The sequence below is a fragment of the Geotrypetes seraphini genome, chromosome 3, assembly GCF_902459505.1.
Source record: "Geotrypetes seraphini chromosome 3, aGeoSer1.1, whole genome shotgun sequence".
Classification (NCBI taxonomy): Eukaryota; Metazoa; Chordata; class Amphibia; order Gymnophiona; family Dermophiidae; genus Geotrypetes; species Geotrypetes seraphini.
In genome coordinates, this window is record NC_047086.1 from 162293507 (window position 1) to 162301693 (window position 8187).

Here is an 8187-nt window from a genome sequence, read left to right on the forward strand (position 1 = left end):
AGAAAAATATTAAATAGAACTGCTGATAAGGCTGACCCTTACGGTACCCCACAATCTAACGATCTATCCTGAGATATTGATCCCTCAGTGACTACTTTAAAAGTACATCCTCAGAGAAATGCTGAAAACCAGTCCCACACTACTCCTATTAAGCCAGTCTCTTGTAAAAAGTTTAACAAAAGACCCTGATCCACTAGATCAAACGCTGAACTCAGATCTAATAAAACTACCATTGCAAAGTTCCCCCCATCCAAAATTGAATGAACCTCACTAAGAAAGCCTTCTAACACTATCTCAATACTATGCATTGATCGAAACCCCTCTTGTCTTGGGTTAAGTACATTTGTTGATTCAATGTAAGACACCAGCTGATCCAAAACTATCCTCTCTGTTAACTTTGCTAAAAAGCAAAGATTAGAAACTGGTCTATAACTGGTTGGATTCAACATATCTAAATCTTTCTTCTTCAAAATCGGTTTAATAATCGCCTTTTTCCAACATGCAGGTACCTCTCCACTATTTAAACTCTTCTGTATCATAATTAAAGCTAAGGCTAGAACTTGAAAGCCATTTTGATGGCACTGGATCTAAGTCACAAAAAGTGACATGCATTGTACTAAATAATTTTTCCAGTTTAGTTAAAGATGGTAATTGAAAAACTGACCAACTTGATTTTCCTAAACATATGCCCTTTTCTTCTGAATCAGACCTCGATGGTTCAACTTCACTGCTTTGCGAATTTTTTCCCAACCCTGATCATAAATCCGAAATTTTTGAACAAAAAAAATCAGCTAACTCGTCTGCCTCTGGCATTATTCCAATCCTTTTATGGGAAACCCCATTTTTTTTTAGAGCTGCTACAATAGAAAATAATTGTTTTGTTGGAACTCTTGCATAATTGATTTTTTGTAAAAAAAAAAAAAATATATATATATATATCTCTTTGCCTTTTTCATTTCCCTATTATAGATACTCTGAATATTCTTACAGCGTCCCCTAGCTGAGCTTGTTCTTCTCTTTTTCCAAACTCTTTCTACCCTCCTTACCTGCCTCCTAAGTAACTGTAAACCCTCATGAAACCACTTATTATTCTTTATCTTTGATTGTCCTACCTTTAGTGGTGCTATTTCATCTAGCACCTCATGTAGCACTTGATTCCATGTTTCTGCCTGGTCCATTAATGAGGCCTCCTCAAAATCTGGACTTAAGAAAGAAAGGTGCAATTTCATTTAATTCAAGAGAATGTAACAATCTGTATTTTCTTAACCCTTCTAACCCAGAATTATTATCAGGTTGAATATCCAAATTTATATTCCAACTAATTACGTAATGATCACTCCATAAAATTGAATCACTATTTATCTGTATAAAATTATCTTTATCTTCCATGCCATGAGAAGTCAAAACTAACCCTCCCTCTTCTACAAAGCCACACTAGCGGCTGCCGCACAGTAACGGCCCCGAAGCCCGTAGAGATTTAAAGGGCTTCGGGGTCGTTACCACGCGGCTTTGTAGAAGGGGGTTTAAAATCTAGCATATGTCCCTTTTGATGTGTTGCTACCTTAACCCATTGTTCCAACTTCAAATCAACTAATAAGGCCTGAAAATATTTTGTTTTACAATCATTCACCATATCAACCTGAATATGAAAATCTCCCACTCTCATTAACTTTGAGAATCTCACTGATAAATCAGCTATAGTTGGATATATATTGTTCCATGTTTTAACTGGCAATCCCGGAGGACAATAAAACACTGCCAAATAGGTTGGCCTTCTCCTCCCAATTTGAACCAACAATAATTCCTTATATAAAAAAGACTCTGCCTTCAATTCAAACAATTGCAGGGACAATTTATACCCGATAGCTATCCTCCCCCCTCCTTGCACGAGAAAAAAAGCTCGAAATCCGGAGGGAGTGCTTGATATAAGTGAATTCTTCTGCTTTTATCCAGTTACATGCTATGGATTTTGCATGCGCAATTTGCAGCATCCCAAGTACTACTTAATGCCACTACTTAGTGCCATTTAGCAAATTATAGCTAATAGTTAGGAGTTAAGACCAGTTAGAAGCTAATTATTATATTAAGTTTTGCGTGCAGCTGAAACTATTCTAGAACCTGCATGCAAAACTTCTAACCTTCAAATTCAATAAAAACTGCTAAAACTTGTGCAAATTTGGTCACATGCCTAAATTGTGTGCACAATTTATTTAAATAACAAGCCAATTAACACTTGTTTACAAGTACCGTATTTATTGGTGCTAATTAAAATCAATTACAAGTTATGCACCTAAATTTTATATGCGGGTCAAAAATGGGAGCATGGAAATGGGCAAGTCATGGGTGGATCGCGGGCATTGCTTTTAAGTTACACATACAATTATAGACTAAGGGCATCTGCTCCTAAATTTAGGTGCAGGCATTTGAACTACGTTTTTGTTGGTGAAAATGGCTGTACCTAAATTTACTCACGGTTCCCAGGCTTACATACTATTCTATAAATCGCACCTAGATTTATGCGCAACTTTTTTTTTTCATCTTTATTTATATCAACTGGGAACAGAAGGAAATCAACATCAAAGGACAATACAACGATAATGTGTTGTAGGGTAGCACAAGTCGTCAGATAACCAAAGATGCTCAGTACAAAACAATACAGATAATGAGAAACCACACAACAGTAGTTCCCAGTGGTCAATTTTTCTCTTTGAAAACACCCAACAACCTCCCCCCCCACGGCCTCCCTACCCCACCAAGTCCTCCCAGGGATCTGCGGATTTCCCAGCATTTAATAATCTCAATCATTTCCATAAGGCAACATAGGCGACCATCACCAACTTCTGCTGTGTAGAACACCTCATGCATTCCCAAGTGGCCATTGTTAACATATTATGAATCCAAAGGAGCAGAACAGGCAGCTCAGCATCCATCCACCTGTGTAAAATAGCTTTCTTAGCCAGAAGGACCCCCACCACCAGAAAACAGCATTGGAAATCTTGATAAGTTCCTCAACTTCTAGCACATTTTTCTATGCCAATTTTTTGGGTGCCATTTATAGAATTTGGCCCTAAACCTAAAATTGAGTGCACAAGTCAATTGAATTAGGAAACTACTGTATAAGCATTAAGCCTCTTTTTTGAGTAGAATTCATGCTGTTTGGCTGCCCCATAGGGTTCATTTCCTGAGAAATTTCAGGTCTCCCAATACTATTGACGATAACAGGGATGTACTGTCAGATATACATCCAACTTGAATAAAAGAAAGAAGCCTACAGCATGATAGTCATGTATTTTCCCTTTTTTTTCCTCCAGTATAGCAATCTGTTCTTCAGCAATTATTGAAGTAAAAAGAACTCTTACATTTGGTTCATTATTGCAGGTTTCATCGTCCATAATGGAACACTGTTTTTTATTCGACATGTCGGCTGATAACTCATAGCTGGGGAAGCTTGGTTTCCCAAAGACACAAAATTGCACTGGAACTTGAAAGACACGTGTGTGTGCGTGTATTTGGTAGTATATCCTTGCCTGCAGTCAACAGAGGACACACAAGGCCGCTGCCTTCTATTGAAAAGCAGGAACAGCCAAAGGAGACTCTTCCTTCCACTGGGCAACTTCTAGCAGGCAAGAAAAGCAGGCCTACTCCTGTGGCAACATGACAAGTATTTTTTTATTTTTATTAGCAGTAATTAAGAACAAGAGAAGCTCAAAGCAAGCAAAAGTTGGCAGAGCCAAGACAGACCTGGGTATCCACATCAAAATAAAGAGATTCTATCTGCAGGTGGAGGAAGAAAGGAGATCATGTTTACAGTGGAACGTGGCATGTGATGGGTTTGACTTGATGGAACAAAGGAAAAACAAGCGCGTGCACACAATACGGCAGCCGAGTGAAGGGCTGAACTTGATATAACAAGGGAAAAGACACACATAAACACAACAACAACAACAAAAAACCCCAAACTCCTAACCACACATATTTACCAACCGTGTTTTGTTTTGTTTACGCAGACCTCTGCCTGCCTCTAATCAGACAGGACTTCAAGGCTTTCATTTCAGCTGAGGCTTAGTGAATTCCTTCAGTTTACTTTATGTGGTGCCAGTGAAAACAGCTGCCAGACATTGGTCTCTCAGTGTTTGTGTATATATTTATATGTTTTTTTTATTTTTATTATTTTTTTTAAATTCTGCAGCAAGAAGCTTAATACTTAAGCATGCCTAAAACAATAGCAAGACATCTGGAGTACCATGACAATCAGACTTACTGAAAAGGATGAGAAGTTGCTGCAGACAATGCAGGTGGACATATTGTCTGATAATAGTGCTACCACACAGGCCATTTACTGATGCTATAAGTCACAGAATTGACTTCGGAGACCTTTGATTTGCAGTAGACATGACTGACAATGCCAGTATAGACCCCTTTTAAAGGAGAACTACTACCTATCCACAGTATAAGCCTGGGCATTCACTGTAGAAAGCAGTGATGGGTATAAAAGTGTGTAGTCAAAAGCTAAGAGGATAACTTTGTATAGGGTGTCTAGACTGGAAAAAGGGCTCCTAGGTCCATCCATTCAAAAAAAAAAAAACCCCAAAAAACCCCTAGCATTTTAGAAGAGGCTTGGGAAATGCAGAGCCTTTCCTAAAATACATACTGCACTGTCATAGAAGCACATGATGGTGCTACACGCACAATCAGCCGTTAGAGAAAACATGTTTAAAGAAAAAGCATCTGGTGAGTTTGCACATGTAAACCGCTACGTGTACAGATAAGTGGCAATTTTTGCTATTGATTCATGCAAGTGGGGGATTTTAGAAATCTGGATGTTTTTTGTGACCTGATTAAGAAGCCCTCCTCCAAAACATGAACTTTATGCACTTTGAGGTGGTTTTGTACCCCAGAGAGGTAAGCACAATTACCCCCTCTCCTCCAAAGCCCAGATCCAAATGGGTGAATAATCAGTGATTACATGTAGCTTGAATCAAAGTGTAAATGCTGGCAGGGAAAACTTTCCTAGATGTACATGTATGGCAAATCTAAAATACAGAATACACATGTACTTTAAATGCCTGCCGGAATCACGCCCAGAACTTGCCCTCAGTAAATCTCTGCCTGCCACTACTTACATGCGTAACGCCTTTTCTAAAATCACTACTTGAGCACGCATGCTGGCTTCCTTGGATAAATGTGCAGTTTACACCATCAAATGGCATTTAACGCCTCAAAAAATCATTCTCTTAAATCTCTCTCTCAGATTTCAAGAATTGTTACTGGACTTGAATGTCCAGTCCAGGTGAAGCGAGGCAAGCAGGTTTATATGTTAACACTTCTTCTCAGCCTCTGAAAGCGTTCCTATTGCATAAAAGTAATCATCCCTTTCTAGATAATTTATGCATGAAGATCAGGGGGCTATGTGGATAAAACAAATCCTACTTTCATTTGTCACCAGTGAGCATGTGACATAAAGGGCATTATACACACAAGACATATATAAATCTTATTCTGCGCATACCCACTTAGCTCACCTGGGTGGGATATATTCAAGGTTCTATCAATCAAAAACTATACAGGATTGAGAGTGATCCATCTAAATGCTCCCCAAAATACCTCTCTTATTAAACTCTTAGGCCCTGATTCTCTAAAAGTGCGTCCCGATTTTAGGCAGCTGTAGACGTCCTACAGCTGTCTAATCAGCCAATCGGGATGCACGTTTTTTTTAAAAAAATGCTCCCCCAGGCAGGCCGCCTATATTGAAGGCGAGGCCCGCAAGACACCTAGGCCCTGATTCTGTATAGGACGCCCGGGAGAGGCGTCCTATTCAGAATCGGCCTAAACTAAACCCCGATTCTGTAACCGGCGTCCATGTTACAGACGCGGGTTAGAGAATCGGGTTAGATTAGACACGGCCCGCTACACTTATCGCGGCAAGGGATCTCTCTGCCGCTATAAGTATAGCGGGCCGTGGCCCCCTGACCGATCACTGGCAGGAGGGTGCCCAAACCCTCCTGCCCGAAGACGCACCCCCCTCCCCGACACTACCGACCGCCCCCCCCCCCCGACACTACCGATCGCCCCCCCTGACAATATCGGTCACTGGCAGGAGGTGCCCAATCCCTCCTGCCCGAAGACGCACCCCCCCCAGCGCTAACAACCCCCACTCCACCAAACCTGTTTTTACAGATGGGTCTTGCACGTCGAGCAAGCAGGCACGCCTCGTTGAAATGAGGCGGGCCCGCCCCTTCCCGGCCCATCCCACCGAAGCCTAAGGCCTGATTGGCCCAGGCTCTAGAAGCCTGGACCAATCAGGCCTTAGGAATAGCGGGTCCGCCCATCCCTACTAAGTCTAAGGTCTGATTGGCCAATCAGGCCTTAGATTAAGTGGGGATGGGCAGACCCGCTATGCCTAAGGCCTGATTGGTCCAGGCTTCTAGAGCCTGGGCCAATCAGGCCTTAGGCTTCGGCGGGATGGGCCGGGAAGGGGCGGGCCCGCCTCATTTCGACGAGGCGTGCTTGCTTGCTCGACGTGCAAGACCCATCTGTAAGAACAGGTTTGGTGGAGTGGGGGTTGTTAGCGCCGGGGGGGGGGGTGCGTCTTCGGGCAGGAGGGATTGGGCACCCTCCTGCCAGCGACCGATATTGTCGGGGGGGGATCGGTAATGTCGGGGGGGGGCGGTCGGTAGTGTCGGGAAGGGGGGTGCGTCTTCGGGCAGGAGGGTTTGGGCACCCTCCTGCCAGTGATCGGTCAGGGGCCACGGCCCGCTATACTTATAGCGGCAGAGAGATCCCTTGCCGCGATAAGTATAGCGGCCGCGTCTACTTACAATGTAGACCAGCATTTTGCTGGCCTACATTTTTAAGCTTCTCATCTACTAGGGAGACGCGTAGGGCCGCCTAGGTTCAGCCTAAGGCCCGCCTAAGGCCCTTAGACGAGCTTAGGCATCTTGCGGGTCTCCCTAGGCTCCCGGAGGCGCCTTCAGGCCTGCCTGGGGAGCATTTTTTTTTTTTAAACGTGCATCCCGATTGGCTGATTAGACAGCTGTAGGACGTCTACAGCTGCCTAAAATCGGGACGCACTTTTAGAGAATCAGGGCCTTAATGTCTCTTCTAAAATAGAAACAGCGATGAGTGCTTTTCTATTAGACTTACCTCAGACGTCAGATATAAATATCTTAAATGTTGAAAAAGTTTTATAAGGGGAAGGGGCCTCAGATCCCCGTGCTTGTCAGTATATTAACTATACAACCGCACGAGATAGGGAAATAACCTCATTGGCCCCACTCCGCCTCCTGCCTAGCGGTTTGTTCAATAATCTTTTAGTTCTGTTATAGCAAACTCATTTGTCAAAAGAGTCAGACAGGGAACTTAGCTTAGGTAGGGTTAAGATCAAATGCTGCAGGTATGGTAAATCTCCTGCTGTCTTTGCTGGTCCGCTTTCGCCAACGTAAAGCAAGCAGGCGTTTCGCTGTATAGCTGCGTCAGGGCGGTGGACTCCTACAAAAAGAACAAGATACAGCAGTGTCAGAGTAGGAATAATGAAAAAACACACATTCCTCTGTGTCCAACTCTCGCTCTTGCTCAAAGATAGCTGCTGCCGTGAACTCTCATTTACCAACATCTGACGTCACCATGGGGAACTCACTAACAGCTGATTTTTCATTGCCGAACACTATTCTGATGGTAAAAAATGCTGAAACATAAATATCCCGCTGAAGTATAATGATCATAGATTAATATATGCGCTGCTTCTTCATTGTTATTTGTTTGTTGGTCAATCAAAGAAACTATATAGCACAGGCTAGATTAAAAAAATAAGTGCCACTCAATTTTAGCGTTGAGCCCTTTGGGTTCCTCGGAACACAGGCGGAATATCCATTCTTGTTCTTTCCGCATTAAGGTAAGTTTCCTATCTCCGCCTCTTATCATTGGTGGCACATGGTCTAAGACCAAACATTGAAATTCTGTGGCTGCATTGCCTGCTGATGTATAATGCTGAACCAATGGCAAATTATAACATATATTACATAGGACATATCGCATGTTATAATTTGCCCTTGTTCAAAATGTACATAGGGCAAACAACTAGATCTTTCTGCATCAGGATTGAGGAGCACCGCAGCAGCTTAGCCTGCAACAGACTAGAAGAACCATTGGTTCAGGATTATACATCAGCAGGCCATACAGCCATAGAAT